This window comes from Pleurodeles waltl, chromosome 7 (assembly GCF_031143425.1).
Source record: "Pleurodeles waltl isolate 20211129_DDA chromosome 7, aPleWal1.hap1.20221129, whole genome shotgun sequence".
Lineage (NCBI taxonomy): Eukaryota > Metazoa > Chordata > Amphibia > Caudata > Salamandridae > Pleurodeles > Pleurodeles waltl.
In genome coordinates, this window is record NC_090446.1 from 1,381,033,383 (window position 1) to 1,381,059,364 (window position 25,982).

The 25,982-nt window shown below is 46.4% G+C and overlaps 1 protein-coding gene across 8 annotated transcripts in view; it reads right to left on the minus strand.

The window, feature by feature from the left end:
* Positions 1–23,827, minus strand: part of LOC138246364 (protein kinase C and casein kinase II substrate protein 3-like) — a 140,147-nt gene extending 116,320 nt beyond the window's left edge. For 3 of the 8 annotated variants that reach the window (XR_011194268.1, XM_069200911.1, XM_069200909.1), the window contains exon 1: positions 23,680–23,793. The gene's annotated coding sequence lies outside the window, so the exon portion shown is untranslated. Of the gene's footprint in view, positions 1–22,241; positions 22,253–22,920; positions 22,943–23,145; positions 23,456–23,679 lie in introns of those variants that run through there. The other 5 variants (XM_069200905.1, XM_069200904.1, XM_069200906.1 and 2 more) reach the window with 5 other exon arrangements.
* Between the last annotated feature and the right edge of the window lie 2,155 nt (positions 23,828–25,982).

Genomic DNA, 25,982 nt, shown 5'->3' on the forward strand with positions numbered 1-25,982 from the left:
GCAGCACCCACAGCTCCGTGTCCTGACTGCTGCGGTGTTTGTCTGGTTGTGTCAGGGCTTACCACACTGAGGGGGAGGTACATCCTGTGGAGGCTGAAAGGGAAGCCAGCGTGGCGACCCCAAGGCATGAACACAAGCGAGTGAAGGGGCAGGGGCGCTTGAAGGGCACGGGCCTACAGTAACACAGCACGGGTGTACAGTAACACAGCACGGGCGTACAGTAACACAGCACGGGCGTACAGTAACACAGCAGTAACACAGCACGGGCCTACAGTAACACAGCACGGGTGTACAGTAACACAGCACGGGCGTACAGTAACACAGCAGTAACACAGCACGGGTGTATAGTAACACAGCAGTAACACAGCACGGGCATACAATAACACAGCAGTAACACAGCACGGGCATACAGTAACACAGCAGTAACACAGCACGGGTGTATAGTAACACAGCGCGGGCGTACAGTAACACAGCAGTAACACAGCACGGGTGTACAGTAACACAGCACGGGCGTACAGTAACACAGCAGTAACACAGCACGGGTGTACAGTAACACAGCACGGGCGTACAGTAACACAGCACGGGCGTACAGTAACACAGCAGTAACACAGCACGGGTGTACAGTAACACAGCACGGGCGTACAGTAACACAGCAGTAACACAGCACGGGTGTACAGTAACACAGCACGGGCGTACAGTAACACAGCAGTAACACAGCACGGGTGTACAGTAACACAGCACGGGTGTACAGTAACACAGCACGGGCGTACAGTAACACAGCAGTAACACAGCACGGTGTACAGTAACACAGCACGGGCGTACAGTAACACAGCACGGGCGTACAGTAACACAGCAGTAACACAGCACGGGCATACAGTAACACAGCAGTAACACAGCACGGGTGTATAATAACACAGCGCGGGCGTACAGTAACACAGCAGTAACACAGCGCGGGCGTACAGTAACACAGCAGTAACACAGCACGGGTGTACAGTTACACAGCACGGCGGTACAGTAACACAGCACGAGTGTACAGTAACACAGCGCGGGTGTACAGTAACAGCACGGGCATACAGTAACACAGCACAGGTGTATAGTAACACAGCACGGGCGTACAGTAACACAGCACGGGTGTACAGTAACACAGCACGGGCGTACAGTAACACAGCAGTAACACAGCACGGGTGTACAGTAACACAGCACGGGCGTACAGTAACACAGCACGGGCGTACAGTAACACAGCAGTAACACAGCACGGGCGTACAGTAACACAGCAGTAACACAGCACGGGCATACAGTAACAGCAGTAACACAGCACGGGCATACAGTAACACAGCAGTAACACAGCACGGGCATACAGTAACACAGCAGTAACACAGCACGGGTGTATAGTAACACAGCGCGGGCGTACAGTAACACAGCAGTAACACAGCGCGGGCGTACAGTAACACAGCAGTAACACAGCACGGGTGTACAGTTACACAGCACGGCGGTACAGTAACACAGCACGGGTGTACAGTAACACAACGCGGGTGTACAGTAACAGCACGGGCGTACAGTAACACAGCACAGGTGTATAGTAACACAGCACAGGCGTACAGTAACACAGCAGTAACACAGCACGGGCGTACAGTAACACAGCAGTAACACAGCACGGGTGTATAGTAACACAGCATGGGCGTACAGTAACACAGCAGTAACACAGCACGGGTGTACAGTAACACAGCACGGGCGTACAGTAACACAGCAGTAACACAGCGTACAGTAGCACAGCTAGGGAGCGCTGTTTGTCACAGCGGCACACTCACACAATGATACAGTATCCTTACAGAGTTACGTGGTAGGCGTGCTTACAGTATACAGACTAACACGAGTATTACTACACATAGTTACAAAGTCACAGTCTGAGGAGCTACAGAGTCACATTGTGTTTATAGTTACACAGTTACAGAGCGCTGTATGTCACAGCAGCACACTCACACAATGATACAGTATCCGTACAGAGTTACGTGGTAGGCGTGCTTACAGTATGCAGACTGACACTGAGGATTACTACACATAGTTACAAAGTCACAGTCTGAGGAGCTACAGAGTCACATTGTGTTTATAGTTACACAGTTACAGAGCGCTGTATGTCACAGCGGCACACTCACACAATGATACAGTATCCGTACAGAGTTACGTGGTAGACGTGCTTACAGTGTACAGACTAACACAAGTATTACTACACATAGTTACAAAGTCACAGTCTGAGGAGCTACAGAGTCACATTGTGTGTATAGTTACACAGTTACAGAGCGCTGTATGTCACAGCGGCACACTCACACAATGATACAGTATCCTTACAGAGTTACGTGGTAGACATGCTTACGAAATACAGACTAACACAAGTGTTACTACACATAGTTACAAAGTCACAATCTGAGGAGGCACAGAGTCACATTGTGTTTATAGTTACACAGCTACAGTTATTTGTATGCCACAGCTGCACACTCACACAAATGCTTACAGTATACAGACAATCACTGAGTATTGCCACACAGTTACAGTCATTGTGTTTCTAGTTAAGGGATCATAGGTCGTTGTGAGACTGGTTACAGAGTGCTGTATTCCAAACATACATTCACATACCGAGATAGTTATGGTAGTTGCACAGATCCCTACCTATTTATACAGAGACATTTTAGTTGAGTTGTGTTTTGCAGATAACACTGTCATGAAAGTATTATTTACCCACTCGCATAGATAAACTATGATATACGTATTGTAGTTACACAGTCACATAGTTAAATTTTACTCTCACCGCTACACATTTACCATTGATATGGTTAGTAATGTTCAAAGTCAAACCGCGGCTCATAGACTTCAGCGTTCTCCCAGAAGGCATCACGCGATTACGTTGAGGAATGTGGGAAAAATGCCATCCATGTTTACCAAAGTTTTATCCAACTATGTAAGTGGTAGCTCTGTAAACCAACCTCTGAGCTGACTGATTAAATATCTTCCTCCCAGCTGTGGTGGGTTGCTAGTCATGCCCTTATACATTCTGAGATGAACCAAGACCTCTATTAAGTCTTGATAAGACCAGGTTAATTACTTGTGCAGATCCATCCAGTACTTAACTTACTCCGGGTTAATTACTTGTGCAGGTCCATCCAGTGCTTAACTGGTGCAGAGTTAATTACTTGTACAGGTCTATCCAGTGCTTAACTGGAGCTGGGTTCATTTGTTGTGCAGGTCCATCCAGTACATACCTGGTGCCAGGTTAACTACTTGTACAGGTCCATCCACTACTTAACTGGTACCAGGTTAATTACTTGTACAGGTCCATCCAGTACTTAACTGGTGCCAGGTTAATTACTTGTACAGGTCCATCCACTACTTAACTGGTACCAGGTTAATTACTTGTGTAGGTCCATCCAGTGCTTAACTGGTGCCGGTTATTTACTTGTTCAGGTCCATCCAGAACTTAACTGGTGCCAGGTTAATTACTTGTACAGGTCCATCCACTACTTAACTGGTACCAGGTTAATTACTTGTACAGATCCATCCAGTACTTACCTGGTGCCAGGTTAATTACTTGTACAGGTCAATCTAGTACTTAACTGATACCAGGTTAATTACTTGTACAAGTCCATCCAGTACTTACCTGTTGCCAAGTTCATTACTTGTACAGGTCTATCCGGTACTTCAGTGGTGCCAGGTTAATTACTTGTACAGGTCCATCCAGTATGTAACTGGTGCCAGGTTAATTATTTGTTCAGGTCCATCCACTACTTAACTTTTGTCAGGTTAATTACTTGTACAGGTCCATCCAGTATTTAACTGGTACTAGGTTAATTACATGTACAGGTCCATCCAGTACTTAACTGGTGCCAGGTTAATTACTTGTACAGGTCAATCCAGTACTTAACTGGTGCCAGGTTAACTACTTGTACAGGTCCATCCACTATTTAACTGGTACCAGGTTAATTACTTGTACAGGTCCATCTAGTACTTAACTGGTACCAGGTTAATTACATGTACAGGTCCATCCAGTACTTAACTGGTATCAGGTTAATTACATGTACAAGTCCATCCAGTACTTAACTGGTGCCAGGTTAATTACTTGTACAGGTCCATCCAGTACGTAACTGGTGCCAGGTTAATTATTTGTTCAGGTCCATCCACTACTTAACTTTTGTCAGGTTAATTACTTGTACAGGTCCATCCAGTATTTAACTGGTACCAGGTTAATTACATGTACAGGTCCATCCAGTACTTAACTGGTGCCAGGTTAATTACTTGTACAGGTCAATCCAGTACTTAACTGGTGCCAGGTTAACTACTTGTACAGGTCCATCCACTATTTAACTGGTACCAGGTTAATTACTTGTACAGGTCCATCTAGTACTTAACTGGTACCAGGTTAATTACATGTACAGGTCCATCCAGTACTTAACTGGTACCAGGTTAATTACATGTACAAATCCATCCAGTACTTAACTGGTGCCAGGTTAATTACTTGTATAGGTCAATCCAGTACTTAACTGGTGCCAGGTTAACTACTTGTACAGGTCCATCCACTACTTAACTGGTACCAGGTTAATTACTTGTACAGGTCCATCCAGTACTTAACTGGTGGCAGGTTGATTACTTGTACAGGTCCATCCACTACTTAACTGGTACCAGGTGAATTACTTGTACAGATCCATCCAGTACTTACCTGGTGCCAGGTTAATTACTTGTACAGGTCAATCTAGTACTTAACTGGTACCAGGTTAATTACTTGTACAAGTCCATCCAGTACTTACCTGTTGCCGAGTTCATTACTTGTACAGGTCTATCCGGTACTTCAGTGGTGCCAGGTTAATTACTTGTACAGTTCCATCCAGTACGTAACTGGTGCCAGGTTAATTACATGTGCAGGTCCATCCACTACTTAACTGGTGCCAGGTTAATTACTTGTACAGGTCAATCCAGTACTTAACTGGTACCAGGTTAATTACTTGTACAGGTCAATCCAGTACTTAACTGGTACCAGGTTAATTATTTGTTCAGGTCCATCCACTACTTAACTTTTGTCAGGTTAATTACTTGTACAGGTCCATCCAGTACTTAACTGGTACCAGGTTAATTACATGTGCAGGTCCATCCACTACTTAACTGGTGCCAGGTTAATTACTTGTACAGGTCAATCCAGTACTTAACTGGTACCAGGTTAATTACTTGTACAGGTCAATCCAGTACTTAACTGGTACCAGGTTAATTGCTTGTGCAGGTCCATCCAGTACGTACCTGTTGCCGGGTTCATTACTTGTGCAGCTCCATCCAGTGCTTTACTAGTGCTGGTGGTTGAAGGTAGGGAGCCCTGGTTCTCATTTTAGGGAACCAGACCTTAGTTTTCATCATCTGACTCTGGCCCAGAACAAGAGAGAAAAGGAAGAAGAGAAAGGAAGGGAAAGAGTGAGAAATAGAGAGAGCAGGAATGGAAAAAAGCCCCAAGTCAGAGATGAAGAGACTGAAGGTGCAGGGAGGTGGAAGAAAAAGCAAGATGTGGAATCCAGACTAAGCAGCCTCGTTAGTCAGCAGCTTTGGGATTTGCTAATGCTCCTACGGGGCACCTAAGAAAATATTTTGACTCTCAATTTACGAATGTATGTATTTGTTTTTACAAATTAACAGTGCATCAAATACAATTCTCTTTACTGTAAGAAAAGCACCCACAATATTTCAGGTTTTCTTTATAACTCGAGTTTCTAACTTTTTTCAATACTTTAATTGTCCCTCTTTGAACTGTTCCCACTTTACAAGTATTTTATCCAGAATATCATGGCCAGATTAAAATTAGGTAGCGCTTACAAACTCTCATAGGGCATCACTGCGCTGTACACGAGGCAGCTTCTGAAAAGCAGGTGTTTTGTATCCCTTCTAAATGTGAGGCGCGAGGTCCTCACAAGTACGGGAATTGCAAAGGATGACGTGGAAAGCACGGGAGAACGTCCCATGCCCCTCTGGTTTGCACTGCTGCACAGCCAGGAGGAATGTGATCACAGAGCAGAGGGCTGTGGCTCAGCTCTTCAGTTTTAATCTAAGTTTGACACATACTTTCCATAAATAGACCCGTCTGCCAATGTCAAGACCTCACATTGCTGCAGCGCTTGTGAGCGACCAATGTATTAAATGCTGTTAGCCCTCTCAAGGCCTGTGCTGCCAAAGCAGCAGGATATTCAAGATTATGAGTTAAAAAGGTCTTTGCACCACATGGTGTCAGCATTGTTATTCCTTAAGATTCATGAGAGGGGACAGCAAGGAGATGCTTCCAGCCCTGTGTGTGATTTACACTGATGGGCGTGTGTCAGTGGATTGGCCTTGGCTAGATGCACGAGATGAAGTAACTATTGGCACCCCTTCAAATCTCCATCACACCAACAGATTCCTAACTCTCCTAAGGCCATCATGTATCGCAAAGAACTCCTGATGCCAGGCAACAGTAGCCGAGGATCCAGCTGATGGTTAATAGCTGCACCAATCACTCCAATGTTAGGAACGCTCATCATTGCATCTATATCTATCAATGTATATATGCATTGTGGCTCGCTCGGAGGAAGACCGCAAGGTTGTTACGAGTGAGCCTGAGCCTAATAAACACTGTTTTCGAAGCAACATCCCAGAGTGTGGGCTTTTGTTTGTTTCAACATCCTCTCTCTCTCTCTCTCTCTCTCTCTCTCTCTCTCTCTCTATATATATATATATATATATATATATATATATATATATATATGAGAAGGTGCTCACTGTCTTGACATGTCATCATGTTGAGCTTGTCATCTATGATGATCCCCAGATTTCTTGCATGGTCAGTGGGTATTGATGTTGGTCCTAGCTCCCACTGGGTTTAGAGCCAACCTGACTAGTGAGTCAAATGGGAGGCAGGTGTAGGTGTGAGCTTCACCTGTCAGTAAAAGACAGGCATCCTTTGAATCTCCCAGGAAGGCGCTGAGCACAGTCCCAGGCCATCTTGTCAAGGGAGGAGACCATGCACAGAGGTCTTTGACCACTGTCTGGGAGCGATAAACATCACCACTGGGGAGCTGATCCAGTTGAGTGCAGATCCTTGGATGCCTATGTCATGACTCTTCTGATGAGAGTGTTGTGGGAGACAGTTTCGGATAGGTTGAGCAGGATTAGACTGCTGTTTCTCCTGGTCCAGGATGGTCCAGATGGTGTTGGTGGCCCCAATGAGTGCTGCTGTTCTTTCTGAATCCTAATTCATTGTTAAGGTGGTAAAGCTCAAGGTGGGTTCGGGGTTGTTTTTGGACGGCCTTCTCAATTACTTTGGCTGGTTAAGGGAGCAGAGAGATAGGTCGGATGCTGCTCAGTTGGTTTGGGCCAGCCAATGGTTTCTTAAGGAGAGCATTGGTCTCAGCACATTTCCAGTCATCCAGGAATGTGGAGGAGTTGATGGAAGTGTTAAAGGTGTGGGTGATGGTGGTGCTAATTGGTGATGTATCCAGGTTGTAGATGTGGTGGGGGCATGGATCTATCGGGCCCCTGAGTAGATGGACTGCATTATTGTTGCTGTGTCGTCTTTGGTTAAGGTTTTTGATTTCGGTCAGGTGGCCATCTTGATTGGTGTTTGGTAGATTGGCTATGAGTTCTTATGTTCAGGTTGGTATGCAAAATTGCTGTGGATGTTTGCGATTTTGCTGTTGAAGACATTTGATAGGTTGTTGCAGAGTTTTTTGTAGAGGGTGATGTTGTTGATGGAGGCTGACGGTGTGGTGAAGTCTTTGATAATCAAGATCTCCTTACTGCTGTTGGAGCTCCCTTTGATGCATTCTGCTAGTGCTCATTTCTCAGTGTCTCTTGATTTCTGATAGTAGCGTCTGTCTGCAGCCTTGTACTGCAGCTGGTTGCATCCTCTTTGCTTGTTAGGTTTAATAGGTATGAGGGAATCTGTACAGTTCGTAATCCAGTTGTTGAAATTAGTGATGTCCTTGTTGAGGTTGCCTGTGGGGTTAGGTTGATCTGTTCTAAGGGTACTGAGCCAGTCTGTTTCTGAGATTTTGCCCCAGGTGTGGTTTAGTAGGCTGATACTGGAGGATGTGTTGTCTTTGGGTGTGTTGATTTGTAAGTGGATGATGGAGTAGTCAGTCCATGTGAGCAGTGAGGTGGATTTGTATTTGATGCTGTTGCTGATGGTGAAGATGTGATCTAGTTTGTGTCCCATGGTGTGTGTTGGTCCTGGGATGAGCTGGTTAAGTCTGAGGTTGCCCAGGCTTTTGAGGAGTGCCATGGAGCCGGAGTCGGTTCTATATTCAGTGTGGGAATTGAGGTCACTGAGAAGTACCTAAGCTCTGGAGTCAATGGTGAGTGGGGTGATGAAGTTGGTGATGAGATTGGTGAAGGTGGCTCGCGGTCCAGGTGGTCATTAAGCAGGGGTTCAGCTCAGGGTGAATTTTTCAGTGATATTGAGCTTGAAGTGCAGATGTTCCATGTTGGGTGCAGTCCAGGCATGGATGGGCACAGACAGCTAACGTTTTGCACAGTGGCTGACATTAAGTAGGGCCTGTGAGGGGGATGTAGTGTAGGAGTGGTGGGCAGGGCTGCAGAGCCACAAGGAGCATCAAGGAGAGCAGGTAAGGAGTGAGGGATGCAGAAACAGTGATATAACAAAACTTGAGATTTCCCCCTGAAACATACATGGAGACCCCCCCAACCCAGTCAGTAGCTCTCAGGCCAGGGGCCTGCTGCCCGCGCACAGTGCCAAACAGGGCACGAGCATATCAAACTAACTGGTCCCAGACACAGTCAGTGTAATGTGCTGAGGGACCTCCTGCAGCTTGGGCCCCCCTGCACCGCGGGGGCTGTGGGGCTAGTGTTATGCCACTGGGCCAGAGGTGGAAAAAAGTGTGGGGCTGCTAGGAGTGCAACAGAGGGAAACATGGGAAAAATAGCACAAAGGCACAAAGTGTAAAGAGGGCAGCAAAAAGCAGGTGAGAGAAAGACAAAGTAAAGGTTTTGCCCTACTTGAAATCAGGCACGGACCCAGCTGTGGAGGAGCCCCACTGTAAAAACTGTCAGGCATGAGGTGCTGTTTAACAGTGCAGAGGCCCAAGCAGTGGGATCTATTGTTCCCCTGAGACCAATCCAAGATCAAAATACTTTTTGGAGTGTCCTGATTGCTTTCAGGGAGTTTAAACCTCTAATGCATGAGGTGAATGGTTCTTGCTAGTGTAACCAACTCTGTTACAAGTGCTTGACTACTATACATTCAAATGTTGCAGCATGGCTCTGAGGTTGCTCTGATACCTTAGGTCATTGCAGTGGCCTCCCTCCTTCCCAATGTAAATAGCTCAAGATAATCTTGCTCTATCTTAACCTGTCATGTAGATGTTCTTGTCAGTGACCACTGTAATTGGCTCAAGCCTTAATTAGTGCAAATATTCTACATTTACATCTCTCTAAGACCTTCATGTTCGGTCTTCAGATCATCTCCAATGTTGCTGCTCATTTGCTCTTCTCTGCACACACGTTTGAGCATTACTCTCAAAGAAGGTTCATTAGCTCCTGGATCGTCCTCCATTGACTTCAAGGTCTTGAGCGGGATCCACCTCACTTGTGTGATAATATCCCCACTGAGCTCTTTCTTACATTCAACTCCAACCTTTTTGGTTGGCCTAAGCTCATCTAATCAAATAGCAGGAAAAGGAGGGGTAGTTCTTCTTCTCCTGTGCTGTGACCTACCTGGTGTAAATATTTACTGTTTGCGCTATGAGTATAGCTTCTTATTGAATGTTTTACAAATGTCCACAAACCTCTTCAACCATTCTAACAGAAAGAGGTCCACAGGATGAACAAGAACTTTATGAATAACCTTTGCCCTATGTTACATACTCAAAGCCTAAGGTTAGATCCATATTTAATATTCTTTATAGCCTCTCTAGTTCCACCGACATCCAGTTAGTGTTTAACATAGAATACTCAAGGACTGCTACACCCAGGACTGTGGAATTAAAAAATATTGCCTTTGTGGAACTGTAATCAGAAACGCTGTGTAAAGCTTCACACTTGTGCCATCAGAGGCAAGAATTGTCAAATAGCTTGCTGAGCTCTGGAAGTTTACATTCATGTACGAGTTTGAAGGCCAACTGTGCACTATCCCAGGTTTTCATTTTCTGCAACTGTACACTCTTGTGTTTCATTTGTGTGACATGAAGTCCACTTGAGCCTTGCGTATGAAAAAATAACAATTTGTGCTCTATGTATGTGCTTTTAGCATTTTGCGGGGCGGGGCGTGTTGCCCCACCATGTGATAAACATATTATATTTATTTTGTTAATTAAACATTTTCAGGCTTTGAGATTGTCATCGTCCACATTTCTTTCACAGGTGGTGCCGCAGACAACCTAACAATCGTGGATGTTGAATTCTGTGTGTGTGTGAGTTGATTGTGTGGATGAAGCGACCTGCCAGTGAATAGAGGTCATTTTAAAACCACTGAACCATTGAATAAAGTGTGCTCAGTGTTACAGCCCCGTTTGCCCGATTAAAAACATTTCCATCTGGCCATGTGCAATTATTATCTGTTCTAAAGTCCCTAACTTCTTAAGGGAAGCCAAGCTTGCAGGAAAAGGGTAGTGAACCTTACTAGCCTGGAACAAATGTCACTGCCATTTGGAAGGAGCCCTTGGTTGGAGGGGCAGAAGGCGAAATCTCATCTAGAGGCAATGGAATAGAAAGATACCTTAAATTAGCTGAAATAGGATCAACATTACAACTGTCTACTGAGAAAAAAATACACTTTCTGATTTAGGTTGCAGGTCACACTATTATTGACATCAGTTTGGTCCCGGCTGAAACATTTCACTAAAAAGTTACGACTCGAGCAAACACCACGGCACCACTTCATGAAGAAGTCGACTGAGGCAAACAGACGGCCGCTCTAGCTCCTTGAAGCCAGGTGGGCCCCCAGCTATTTGCAGCCAGTTTCCCGCGGGATAAAGTGTGTGCGGTAACGCTCCCTCTCTTGCACAGACCACGCCTTCTGGCCTCAGCCCGTGCATTTGGCATCTTGTCGCTGCTGGCACCTGTTGCCCAGAAATCACGGCAGAGATCTGCGCCAGGCCCAGGCCACTGGGGGTCTCACCGAAGAATATAATGAAAAGATTTACATTGAGCACTATATGGGAACAGACTCTAGGCGCTGCTATCCAGGCCGCCAAGGACTAGGCCTCGAGCTTTGGAAGTACATGGTGTTTGTGGGAGAAGGGGAGGGAGAGGGGGGTCTAGAGCCCAGGCTCTAGTCTTTACACACTAGGATTTGTTTCTCCCCTAACTGTCTTTTCACAAGCCCCAAGCACTGGGAAAGTGCGCCTGGCAGACCCCCATCTCCTTCCTTCAACACTCTACAGCTCTGGGCTTTAGATAAACGCGTGGAGCAGGAAGGGCCTGCCTGCTGACACTGAGGGAGATAGAGGGGGCTCGGGGCAGCCAACTGCTTCCCTCGGAAAAAAAACAGACAGTCTCTCTCTCTCTCTCTCTCTCTCTCTCTCTCTCTCTCTCTCTCTCTCTCTCTCTCTCTCTCTCTCTCTCTCTCTCTCTCTCTCTCTCTCTCTCTCTCTCTCTCTCTCTCTCTCTCTCTCTCTCTCTCTCTCTCTCTCTCTCTCTCTCTCTCTCTCTCTCTCTCTCTCTCTCTCTCTCTCTCTCTCTCTCTCTCTCTCTCTCTCTCTCTCTCTCTCTCTCTCTCTCTCTCTCTCTCTCTCCCCCCCCCCCCCCCCCCCCGCACCCCCACCCCCCAAACACAGTTGGGCCCCGGTTCCTCTGCTGGCATGTGTTCTGTTGTTGTCAGCATTACAAGCACAGCACATCTTCCAGATCCGGGGGGGCATGCAGGCATTACCCCGGCAGCCCCTGCTGCGGAGGGAGGCCCCAACCACTTAGATCCCCCCCAACTCTTCAAGAGGGCGCCCATTCAGCCAAAGACCAATGAGTGAGTATCTCTAGGATGTAGGAGACTCCCGGGCCCGTCATCACATTTCGCTTTGGTGGGGCCGTCATTTTGTGTCATGCCACTGTCCAACCCCCTTTCACAACCTCCCTTATCCTGTTCATATTCCCCCACCATCGGATCCACCCCCGTCCCCTTCTCATGTGCCGGCCATCTTTACACCCACCCCTCTTGTCTTCTTCTCTGACTCTCCACATTGACCCTTACACCGACCCTGCTCTTCTCAGCTCCTTCCCCAGCCTAGAGCCTCGAAGCACACTCAACAGGAGCATAGTTAATCAGTGATATCAAGAGGGTGTGGGTCTAAGATTTCCTAACAAGCTACACCGTGTACCCAACTGAAAAGGACATGGTGTGAGCGAATTTAGGGAAATTGTTTTCAAGCTTGGAAAATGAAGGAATACTTTTGCACAGAATTGATATATAGATATGATCATCCACTGACAACAACAACTTTGCACACCCCTAAGTGATAACATGTGACAAAACCTAGTTGAATAATAAACAAATGCTAGACCATGCAAGAAGCCAAGCATATGACAGTGTTTTGTTTTTTTGCACTATTTGAGGCACAAAATGGGTCCTCCTGTCAAAATTGGACAAGGGAATGCATCTCGTGCTAAAATGTAGCACAAAATGGTGGATTTGCATCTCACATAATTTCTCCAAAATGTCATGCAAGTATACAAAAGCAAACGTTTTGCATTCCCCTGTGTTTGACATACACACAGTTACTCTACCAATGCACATAAAACCCATCCCGGAGAAACCATTCAGTTTGCTATTTGTGACTGACGAACTAATAATTTTGCCAATGCACTCAATTTGAAATGCTGGGTGCTATTTCAGCCATTGTGACACAAACCAACGCAGATACTTGTGCACATTCATGCACACCCTATCATGCACACACAAAATACATGATTATGGAAGCACGGGTTCACCACGTGGGTATCTTGGCACAGAGCAACATATGTTTACTGCTACCCAGCTCAATTGTATTCATTTTATCTACCTCAGAAGGATGTAAAACTGAGTAGAGTTACCGAGATTAAAATCTGTCACCACAAGGTGAAATTCCAGTACTCACACTCAACACACAGTATGAGCATACTTCGTTCATGTGCACACTCTCACCAGCGCATACACTAATATGCATCCATACACATGGATACGCTTGTGCACTACACTCACCTGCATCCACACACTGATGCGCACATGTGTGCACACACCCTCAAGTGCACAGACTGGTTCTGTATCGGTGGTCTTCATCAGGTGCCTCATCTCTCATCAAGTGTTGGTGTTTCATAGGGTGCTGAGAGGTCTCCTCCAGCGGCGGATCCTCTGCTAACGCGCAGGAGTGTCGCCCCACTGCTTTATGTAGTGGACGAAAGGGAAAAATAAAATGATAATAACGTAACATTATTATCATTTTATTTTTCCTCGGGAGCAGGGTTAGGGCGGGGCTGGGTTGGAGGAGGGCTAGGTGCACATAAGTGTGCATGACACTTTGGTCGGCCGTGTTGGGCCGGCCAAATAGTCATGCGCACTTTGCATTTCTCTACCCAGCTGTACTGAACAGCCTGGAGAAGAAAGTGCACAGGGCCCTGCTTCCTGTCTGAGCACCGAAGCAGGGCACTCAGACCTATGATGATGCTGCTGTTATGCTAATGACAGCAGCATGGTGATTGGAGGGGAGTCCGGAAGCCTTGTGCTTCCAGGAGTCCGAGGAGGAAGGGGAGGTGGAACCGTCTCTCCCAACATAAAGGTAAGTGTTTTTTATTTTATTATGTTTTTTTTAATACTCCCCTTCCCTGCCATCCCCGTTGACAAGTGGGCACCACCGGTCTCCTCCCAAAGCTCTCTACTTTGTTGTCCCTGAAGATATCTTTCTTGCTCTTATCAGGTGACCAGTACTAGGGTCCCTTCCATGCTCGGCCGTCCCACGGGCGTAGTCCGTCCCTCCTGATTCTTCAGAGCCTACCAGGGTAAATACCACAACCACCAGAGCCCTGGAAAGTTTGCTAAGGGGAGTGGGAAAATAGGACAGCAGAGGGCAAAATCCAGACAAAATCTTCAAAGACTCCATGAAACTGTGTAAGAATTTTTGCTGTAGAGTCAATTCAACTTCAAAGGTTCTGTGTGGACAACACATGCATTCCAAGGCACTTCAGGTACTGGAAATATTTTCATGGTTAATCACCCATTCCTTCTATTTTTCTGGGGATGCTCACATTTTCAGCCCTTTTGGAAGTCATCTTCATCACCACTAGCACTTATGTACGCGGACAAGACCCCGGTGCCCCAGAAACTGTTGTCAGCAATGTGGACCTGAAGTTGACTTGCAAGAATCAAGGATCCAATATGACCAATGGAGATAAAAATATCAGATTCTCATAGCCAATGTAAATAAACCATAGCATCACATCTTTATGTGCTTTATAGGCAGCGTAAAACACTGCAGATGATACAAAGTAAAGAAATACAGATGTTGGCACTGTTTTTAACCTCTTACAGTGTGGACTCAACTAACTTCCAACATAGTGAACAGACCTACACAAACTACAAAAAGGGTCCAGGCTGGAAAGTTTCCTGCCTTCCTGCCAAATCTGATGTGAATCTACCCCGTGGTTTGGACTGCATACGAGAACAAAATTTAACATGGGATTTTGGATCCAGTCTGCCAAAAGCGTTTTGCTTGCATAACTTGGGAACCCTAGGGTCAGTCTGTGCCAAATTTGGAACAAAGGGCCTGTATTAGGCTTATCAATTATCCTCCAAATGACACGTCAATGTGCTGAAGTTATCCATGTTACAAAAATGAATTTCCTAAATCACAATCCCTCAAAAATATATATATATACACATAATATGAAAATATATTCTCCAAAGAGGCAGCATTACAAACTGATTGAGCCACATGCAGCAATTTAGTGTTTCCACCAACATGAAAGTGCTGTGTGATGTTCCGATCAAAGTAAAAACCTTGGCCCTGCTCCTAATATTTAATAAATAAGTTCCTTCCCAAACAGGGTCAGACCACTGATATCTGCAGCTCCTATAGGTCCGTTTTGTTGATTAATACTGAGCTGAAGATTTTCACCAAACTCCTGGGAAATAGGCTGCAATGGATCTTGTCAGATCTCCTTCATCCACACCAACATGGCTTCATGCCAAATTGGCACAAATCCCTTATAGTTCCACTGAGGTGGGACACTGGTTAAATACCGATTCAGTGGCTAAGCTTTTAGGGCCATATGTACGAAAGCTTTTTCCCATAGACACAGAATGTGTAAAACCCTTTGGTAAATCTGGCCCTAAGTACCTTGTGGTTTACGTATTGATAGTCCCAGAACTTACACCCCATCTCAACCTTACCCCACTCTTTGCCGACATGAAATGAGCTCTACAGAACTGGACTATACTGGAATATCATGGGTAAGGTAGCCCTACTCAAGATGATAGTACTCCTGCAATACCTATATGTCTTGCAAAACATTCCACTCCCGCCCTCCAGTACTTGGGTATGAACACCACAACAGGCTGCTCCGGACCTTCCTTCGGGGAGGGTGTATTGTCTGGGATAAGTGCTGCCATTCAACGGCGGGTTAGGGCTAGCGGACTTTAGGCTTTACTACTGCACATCCCAGGTCTTGGCCATTAATGGCTGGATGAACAGGGGCTGGAGTGATCCAGCATACTGCCCAGGGCTGACCTTAGTGGACCTAGACAAGATGCTGGGATTCCTGTACGGGAGCCCCATCCCTTCTCACTCGTTGGAGCGTACGAGTGTGGTGTTACTATGCTGGCGTGCGGTGCTCCTCTTTAGACAATGGGATCAAAAATTGACACAACAATCCTCGTGGTGGACTGGCCGCGCCACACATCGAGGCTGGAGGGATTTGGATACTGGAACAAGGTTGGGACTGTGACACTGGGTGATGCGTGGCACGGGGCTCACATAAAGACCTTTGGTGAACTCCAGACACACTTTCAATTACGCCACACCCAGTTCCATAAGTACCTACAGATTAGGCATGCTCTGGCTGGGCACTGCTCAGGCCTTTCCAATTTCCCTGAGTACAGCTGCCCGGAGGTGCAACTGCAGATGGGCAGCTAGGGCCGAGGCAGAGTGTCCAAGATGTGTCACTCCCTCGTTAATAATGCGCCAGACAGGTTTGGGCGCCTAAAATGGAAATGTAAGGCACGAGTGGGGGAGCTTGACGACTCCTACTTGAGATACATTCATATCACCCACTGGAGATCACAATATCCTCCAGACTCTGACTCATTCAGATGAATTACTTGTATACAATTTACCTTCCACCCCACCACCTCTGGTGCGTCCAAAGGCTCTCTACACCCAGATGCTTCCGCTGTACCGGACCCATACATTGGGGGACAAAGAGGGGAATGCGTGCTGGTGGGAATGGCAACAGTGTTAGCCAGGCGAGACATTGCACATAAATGGAAATCCCTGACACTCTCCGACACTCTGACTGGTGTGCGATGGACTGGTCCTTAAAACAAGAAGACTCCATTTACAAAGAAGAGGGTTGCCCGAGGAAGCATACACCGGTGTCGGGTAAAAGGTGGGAATACTATGGGCTTTCAGACGATGCTGAGATTGAGGCACCTGTTCGCAAGAACCGATAGGCTTTGGGGGAGCGTTGGCAGTGGGAGGAGTGAGACTGATGTGTATGGTTGGTGGTTGTGCATTGTCATGTTTGATAAAATGTCACTAGAACTTAGTTATAAAAGTGTTTAGGAAATAAGTTGTGGATTACTAATAACTCTTTTGGCATTAGTTCCTTTGCATTTGATATATTTTCCTTTGAATATAATGGAACCTGAAATTATACCAATAGGCACTCACTGCTTAATTTGAACCGGTGATTGCAGGTGGGCCCACTGGCACTCATGTTAGGGACCAGCTCTTAATTTCAATACTAAGATTTTGAGCAAGGGAGAGAAAGACATAAAAGGGGGGGAGTAAGAGAAAGATAGGAAAACAGTGAAAAAGAAAGAACTGATGATACAAAAGAACCCAATAGAGAGGGATAAAGGGGCAGGAAGTGTCTGATTGTGGATTAGAGAGGCTTGAATTGGAATGGAGACAATGCAACCTTGGCATTCGGCACCTCGCAACATTCAATAGCATGGGTGGCAGGCTTCTGCTCAAAACTTTGCGCACCAGCTTTTATTCTTTCACAAATTAACCACTGTTGGCGAAACCTCCTTCATGCACTGGCCCTTCTCCGTGTGAGGCAGTGCCCACCCAAGCGGTAAGGACTGATGCTTCATCATGGATGCCAATCTCACTTAAATTCCCAAAGTAAACAAAGCAATCAAGACCTCCTTCTATCACCTAACACCATACAAGGATTCTAGCACTCCTCTCATTCATCTGGAACTGCAATTCTTGGCTTAAAAAGTTTATAACTAAGGGCCTGATTTTGATTTTGGTGGATGGAATATTCCATCACAAATGTGACGGATATCCTGGTCGCCGAATTGCCATAGTAAGATTCCCAACTCAAAACAAGCAACATTAGTGACAACAAATGGAAACTCAGACCACATCAGATTGAAGGACTGTCCCACCCAAGAACAATGTAAACCAGATGATGTACATGGACTAATCAACTCTCAACTTGATTATGGAAACTCTCTCTATGGGGAAGTCCCAAATATGTGATAAAAAGACTGTAAGTCATCTGGAACGCAGCAGCTCAGAGTCTCCAAAAAATCCCCAAACATCAGTCGGCTGCTCCGGCTATAGCCGCCCTGCACTTGCTTCCAGTGCAGAAAAGAATTCCGTTTCAGGCACTATGCACCGCCCATTTGGCTATGCATGGGAAAGGCCCACTCCTTATTCACCAACTACTCAACCCTTACGTTCCCAAGAGCCTGCTGACTGTGCCCAAAGTAAACAAGATGAGATGCGGTGGTTGCTCCTTCGCTTATCTCACCTTAAACTATGGAACAACCTCCCCTCCGTCCTCAGAATGGACTGATCTGAATTCAAATTCAGAAAACTCCTGAAGACGCATATTTTCTAAAATCAAGGGTTATCACCTTTAATCTAAATTTAAACCAAAGAACAAGATAGCTGAAAAGCCATGAATAGATGTAAGTAATGTTGTGTAATGAGGAATGACAGTACCTACCCTGTCTAATATTAGAGGAGAGCATCTTCTCAAGGGGATTGCATAATACTGCACAGTGACAAAAAGACATGTCTATCACGCCTGTATACATCCGCTAACATACATAAGACCTTTTTTATACGAATATACCAACATACCCTCATTAGCTGATTCCTTCATAATGAGCCATTAATACCCAGTTCTTAATGCAGGAAAACACTGTACATCACATAAGTGATAATTTACTTATGTCCTCAGACCAACACCCCCCTGCCACCTGTACAAGAAACGCCCACCTCGCGAGAGCAATGGGCTCTATCACCAAGCACACTTGTGTTTCCACCCTATATGTCCTCCTGTGTTTATCCCACTCAGGACTCCCTTCAATCTCTACCTTCCACGTTCTCCATCACCATTATGTTACTCACTCTTACGTCTCAACTACCCACCCTCAGCAGCCAACTTAAATCATGCCCTGAGTTTGATCAAAAGTTAATCCCATGATGCACGTGCTGCTTCCGTAGCAAAGATACAACCACCTCTTGACCGAGGCACCACGAACGTCCAGTACTCTTGAAGCAAGAGACTCAGGTCTGGGTTCCGGATGTAAATTGTTGGTCTAATAGCAAATACCTTGCAGCGTCTGGATACAGGACCCCTGATAGTGCCGGTGGACGTCAAAGCCATAGCACCAATCACCTGCCCTTTCCGCGTGTAAACATGCAGTAATATTTGTTGTGTCTCACTCAATGCTGCCTCTCAATTTAAATAGCTGCTATATCTATCTTTGAGCGTGAAAAGCATCACGGTTTTTCTGTTCCCTGCTCCACAGGATGGACCAACGGAGCACACACCGCACACACCGCACACACCGCACACACCTCACATGTTCTACCGCTGGGCCAAGAGCGTTCAAGACCAACACAACTTCCCAAAGAGCGCATTTATTTACAATGCACTTATTTAGGGGTTTTATGTCGCACAACGTAACAACTCGCAGTTGTTTGAGAGACTTGTAACAACGGTTTATTATTATATGATAATAATGGTATATGGGTTACTGGTGTTCTAACTCCCCAGCAGCTAAAGTGGAGGTCACCGCGGACCCTATGGCCCGGCAGGCTGGGTCTCACTAAAAGATAAAGAAATCGGGAGACGGAAAGAGAAGAAAGCAAACATAAGATGAGAACAGACATAAAGGTGGGTATGAAGAAACTGGAAATGAGAGAGGGATGGTGGGAAGGAAAGGTGGCGACAAGGACACGTGAAAGGAAGGCATGAACGGAACGAAGGGTGTAAAAAAGGAAGGAAAGCTGCAACGAATGATGAATGGAAGGGAGAAAAGATAGATGAGGATGGGTGAAAGGGTCAACTGGTGATGGATGGATGGATGGATGAATGGATGAATGGATGGATGGACGGATGGACGGATGGAATAATGGACAGGAGGGTATAATAATGGGCAGAAGGATGGAATAATGATTGGAAGGAAGAGCAAAAGAATGGTTGGTTGGTGAATGGGTGGATCAACGTGAACGGAATGTCAGTGGGTAGTTGGAATTGTAAAAGAATTATGGGTGGCTACATGGATGATGAAAGGATGAAGTATGTAACTGTGAAAGAGCATATGGATGAATGGATGAATTGAAGGATGTGTGGATAAAATAGTCGATGGATGGAATGCGGAAAGGATAGATGGTGGGATGAAAACATGGATATATGGAATGATGGAAAGGTGAACGGATGATACCAAGGGCATGTGTTTTGGGATCAAAAGAAATATGTTTTCGTGCACTGGACACAGAAGCTGAACTCTCTGTGGCACAACCCGCTTGGCTGCCAGTTTACAGCACCACAGTATGGCTATGTGAAAAAGTACTGAATGCCACCAAGGTAAGGTGTGTATCCATGTGTATACATTGTCCAAACTTGTATCCAGGATTCAGGAATGCAGGGATGTTTCTATAAGGGCTAGTGCTCTAAAGGAATGCAGTGAGCTGGGGGCTCAGCTAACATGATGGGGGCTCAGCTTATATCCTGACGGTGGTTCGGGCAAAAAATGTGAACACAAGTTTGGGGAATTTAATAATTTGGCACTACTTATAATTCTCCCAGAATGCTCCTTGATATTATGTTAACACAACCAGAGGCCTGAAAAAAAGGTTGGTCATTGTTTGCTTTCAAAATATAATAATGCACAAAAAATTGCAACTGGAAAAAAATGATTTTCAAAACTATTGTACAAATGTAGATACTATTTCTCTGAGGCATTGTTTAGCAAAACATGTTAGATACGTGACAATATTAAAAACATATATTCATGTAGAATCAGTGTAAAACTTTTATGAGCAATATTATAGACAAAATGAAAATACATTACAGGTCCAATTCTTTAAAAAAGTCACAAAAGAGCACCTGCAGGAATTTGTCCTTGCGTTGAAGCAAATTTACATATTTAAGAACTGTACACACATTTGCTGAAGTAGGAATGTTAAAACACCCTCAGCAAACTTTTGTGAATCCATTTTCACATAAGTAAATACACGCATGCATACTGCTTGAGCAAAAATCTGCTAAAAGACTGCAAATTCACTGTCCTTACACCTCCTTTCTTCCCCCCTTGGAAAACATTTACCCCTTCTCTTATTGGAGTAAATTTCCACCTTTTTTCAGTGGAGAAAGAGATTCCATAGTAAGTTGATGATGTGCACTTCCTGCCTACCTCCAGTCCCTGGATGTAGAATTGTGGAAAGGAGGCAAATTCTCAACCTTGCTAGAATCCAAACCCAGATATAACAGGAGCCACTGCATAATGAAAGAGGCTTTTGTTAGACTTCTGATACAAAGAGAACGCTGCCCTAGTCTGTCTCCTCGCTTCATGGCGCTATAAAGGAAAAGTGGATTAATTCCGAAGCATCTTTTTCCTCGTGTAAGTAGGTACTGAATAAAATTCCATACCCCTGAAACTTTTAGTTTAAAGTGAGAAGGTGAGGCTAGGGGTTGTTTATTTTTCTTCTGGTTACTGCCTTGGTTAGATGGAATGTCCACAATCTGGTATTGCACACTCGGTTACACAATGTTACTAATTAGTCAAACTACTAAACTGAGTTAGACATAGCTCTGGGCAAGCAAACAACAGCTCAGATACGGATGTGTCATATAGTTGGATGTCAACGTGCTCACAACAGCTCTAAATAGCACAGAGCATCCTCAAATACAGAATATTAGATGGAACACTTAACACACTTCCAGCATTGCACAGATCGACCACCTAGATGTATACAGCAACAGAATGTGTGTAAATAGAGCTCCTCGATTCCACACAACATAGCCCACGAAAACCATCATTTGGCTATGAAAGCTAACAAACACCCCCTGCTGCATCAAGTTAAAACACATACATAGAAACCTGTGTGATATTAAACGAACCAGACAACCAGTGGCATATAGGCCTCTTGGGGAGACATCCAGCCACACCCAGCAGACAACCAACACATATAGCAGTCAACAGTCAGACACTGTCACACTGACTCCACAAATCACTGCCCACAAACAATGAACGATCCAGTCTGCCATCAAGTCCTTAAAACGAAGGAGAGAAGACACCCTTAGCAGTAGGGCTGTGTGGCCATACGCAAGGCAGCAGGGTGCCAAACAATAAGTTATAACAGTGGTTCCCAGCCTGTGGTCCAGGAACCCCTGGGGGTCCGCGGAGGCTCCTAGGGGGTCCGTGACTGCTTAGAAAATTAAATAGTATTAACAGATTACGTCCCGAGCTTTCAGTAATGACTCAGTGGGGGGGTGGGGGGGGGGGGTCCCCAGATTCCAATAATGATTCACTGGGTCCCTGGGTTCCAGTAATGATAAAGCGGGGGTCCACGGAAGTCAAAAAGTTGGGAACCACTGAGTTATGACACAAAATAACATAGCAGTTCCATTGATTCTGAATTATTTGGGAATAAAAACTCATAACATCGAACACAACACAACAGTCTTTACACACACAAAATTAGACATATAAACATTATTTAAAGAAGCACAGATAATATTTACACATAAACTTTATCGATTAGATACATTAAAATGTGAACTGCACCTACAGCAATAGACACTCAGGGGGTTATTCCAACTTTGGAGGAGTGTTAATCCGTCCCAAAAGTGACGGTAAAGTGACGGATATACCACCAGCCGTATTACGAGTTCCATTGGATATAATGGACTGTAATACGGCTGGTGGTAAATCCGTCACTTTTCCGTCACTTTTGGGACAGATTAACACCTCCTCCAAAGTTGGAATAACCTCCTCAGTCCAAGAGCCCCGCATGGGCTATCGGTGCAGAGCTGCAATCTGCTACTAATTACCACTGTCGAGAAGAGGAGCCCCCCCGCTCCCCCCTTTCCCCCCCACGCCACCTCACTACCCACTCCAGGCTTCAGCTCCCCTGAGTCGGTACGGCACAGACCGGGAACCGGACACGGGTCACTTAACAGCAACAACACTTCGGCCACAAACACTGCACTTAGCTCCGCGCATCACTGTCTGTCTGTCCGCTCACACGCCTCGTGCGTTCTCACTTCCCGGGCTTTATAAAGTTGCTCCCTCTCTCGCCCTCCCTCTCAGTATTTCTCTCTCTGAGTATAAATACACACACAATGATTACTTTCTTCCTGCTCTGTCGGCGTCTCCCACTCCCCTGCCCCCCTCTGTCCCCCCCTGCCCCAGTATCTGAAGTTTCTGTCCGACTATTGTTGTCTCTTCTCTCGCTCTCTGCCCTTCACCTTCCTCTGGTCTCCCTCGCGCTTCTTCCGTCTTTTCTTTCTCTCTCGCGCCCCCGTTTCTCTCCCACGTTTCTTTCTCTCCCCCTCTCCCTCCACCTCTTCTTCCCGTCCTGGCAGCTCCCCGCGCCTCGCTCCGCTGCGCTAAAGGTTCCTTTGCTCTGCCCCTCCCGAGCCTTCCACCGACGTTCAGGAACACGGGAAGGAGGGGCCCCGGCGCCCTCTTACCCTGCTCCCCACAGGACACCCCCGGGGGTCGGGACTGACACCCCGAGCCCAGACCGGCAGCCACGTCCTCCCCGGAGAGGGCTGGGCGGAGGCGGGGTCTCCGTCCCGTTACCCGAGAGTGCTCGGAGTTACTTTGAACGAAAGTTTTCCCTTTATGAAAAGTACTCGAGGTGCCAGGGGGCACCGGACCCCGCCCCCGGGTTCTGTCAAGTGAAGCGCTCGGTGAGTCCGTGGCAGCTCCCTTTCCCTGGCCCCGGGAGCGGGGGTCAGCTGGCACACCCAGGGCGGCACCGGGAGCGGGGATCAGGCTGGCACACCGAGGGTAGCCCCCTGTCCTTGGCACCGGGAGCGAGGGTCAGTCTGGCACACCCAGGAAAGCCCCCTGTCCCTGGCACTCGGAGCGGGGGTCAGGCTGGCACACCCAGGACAGCCCCCAGTCCCTGGCACCGGGGGGCAGGCTGGCACCAGCTCAAGCAGGGCGCCCCTGCGGGGCACAGGGATGGGGCAGAGAGAGAAGGCAAGGACGGCACTCACCCACCGAAGCTCGGCGTCCCCTCTCCTCTCCTGCAGCCTCCGAGTGCGGCGGGGGGAGCCGCTGCCAGCTGACTGCCGAGGGGAGGGGCCGGGCGGGGATTCCCTGCCCAGGGCTTTCAGGCGCTCTCCTTGTCACTGCGGGGTCTGCTGTAGCCGGGCCTGTCACTGCGGGGCCTACAGCTGCTGCCGGGACTGTCTCTGCTCCCCCTTGGGTCTGTCACTGCGGGTTGTCACTGTGGAATCTCTCCCTGCAGGACCTCTCAGTGCTCCCTGCCGCCTCCGTCACTGCGGCTCTTTCACAGGCGGTCCTGTCACTGCGGGTTCCACTCTGCTGTGTCTGTCACTGCTCGCTGCTGGGCCTGTTACTGCTCCCTACTGGGTCTGTCACTCACAGGCATATCACTGCTCCCAACTGGGTCTGTCACTTCTGGATATGTCACTGCTTCTGTCACTTCCAGGTATGTCACTGCTCCCTACTGGGCCTGTCACTCCCGGACATGTCACTGCGTCTGTCACTCCCAGGCATGTCACTGCTCCCTACTGGGTCTGTCACTCCCGGATATATCACTGAGCCCTACTGGGTCTGCCACTGCCAGGTCTGTCACTACCTCTGTCACACCAAGGCATGTCACTGCTCCCTACTGAGTGTGTCACTCCTAGGTATGTAACTGTTCTCTACTAGGTCTGTCACTCCCAGATATGCCACTGCTCCCTACTGGGTCTGTCACTGCTCCCTACTGGGTCTGTCACTGCTCCCTACTGGGTCAGTCACTCCCAGATATGTCACTGCTCCCTACTGGGTCAGTCACTCCCAGATATGTCACTGCTCCCTACTGGGTCTGTCACTCCCGGATATGTCACTGAGCCCTACTGGATCTGCCTCTGGCATGTCTGTCACTGCAAGACCTGTCACTGCCACCTGTCGGTCGCTTGGGTTTGGGGCGGCACTACCCTCCCAGCCTGCGAACAGGGATGTTTATGTTTACATTTCGTGTTTTCTTACTCTTACATTCCCTAAGAGTATTTGCATTTCCCACGATGTTGTGTTAGTGTGTATTTTTTCATGCAGCATGTATCTCATGTGTTATGTGTGAAAGAGTCACTTCTGTGAGTTCACTGTCAGGTTACGACTGAGAGCTGTGGAATGCAGATCAAAGGCAGTACCCATCAGGGAGTGATAAAGGGGTTCCCTACACATGCTCATCCATTCTTGGGCCTCTCTGCAGAGCCCCCACATAAATGATGAGGTGTACCACTGTACATGTGATTCCATGTAAACCTATGTGAAGAAGGTATCACATGCGAATTTAAGCAGCTGTGGGAAAAAGCCTCCTTCAAATCCAACAGAACATCAAGCGTATGTTAAATTCTTAGACATACAATAAATTAAAAAACAGTGCCTCAACGATGAGAAACACCCTGCACATAAGGGTGTCATTTGAGCGCCCGAAAGTGTGGTCTTGGCTATCCTTAATTTAGCAGGTTTTGCATCAGAGCACTCAAATCAACTTGTACAGAAAAAAAATCAATAGTCCACAGAGTTATTTTAGTGAAACAAAGTTGTCTTGATAAACAGATGAGAACCAAGCATTAATCTAGCCAAAGATGTTCCATCCCATCGGACGTCCTCAAGGCTGCAATCAAATATAACGAGGCTATAGTTACATCGAAGTAAGTACATTTCAAAGTGGCCTTGATCACACCAGGACGCGTCCATGCCCATTTAAGATGTAAAGTGAGGAATTGTTCAAGCAGTACATGAAAAGTGATAGTACAGGATCAGAAAAATTGATGCTGACAGTGATTTGATCGCTACCATGTTTGCCATAGATGGTATGGAATCGAATAATTCAGCCTAAATTTTAAGGTTTCAAAATTTAACCCTAGTGAAAGTGATCATTGAGCAATTGAGCCCCAACCATCGAGTTTCAATCTACCACCAACAGCTTGCGAAGGGAGTCATAAAAACTTCTTATCTAAAATAAACCCATAAAAATCTGCATGCACTCAAAATAAAATGAATATATGTAAAATATCACAAAATATGTAAAGTAGCATGAAATGATGCAGTACGCTTCGCATGGACTTTTTTTTATGCCTTGCATGTTTCAAGCAATAGGTTTAAAACCTAAACAACATTATCATAAAATACTTTATCATATTGTGACTTCTATTAGGAAGAGATGTGTTTTTGATAATTAAGTAGATTAGGCATGATAATGAATATGCCGAGTGGGAAAAAATAATGCAGCTTGGAAAAAAATGGAAATAAAAAAAAAAAAGAAAAAAATAGTCCTTTACTA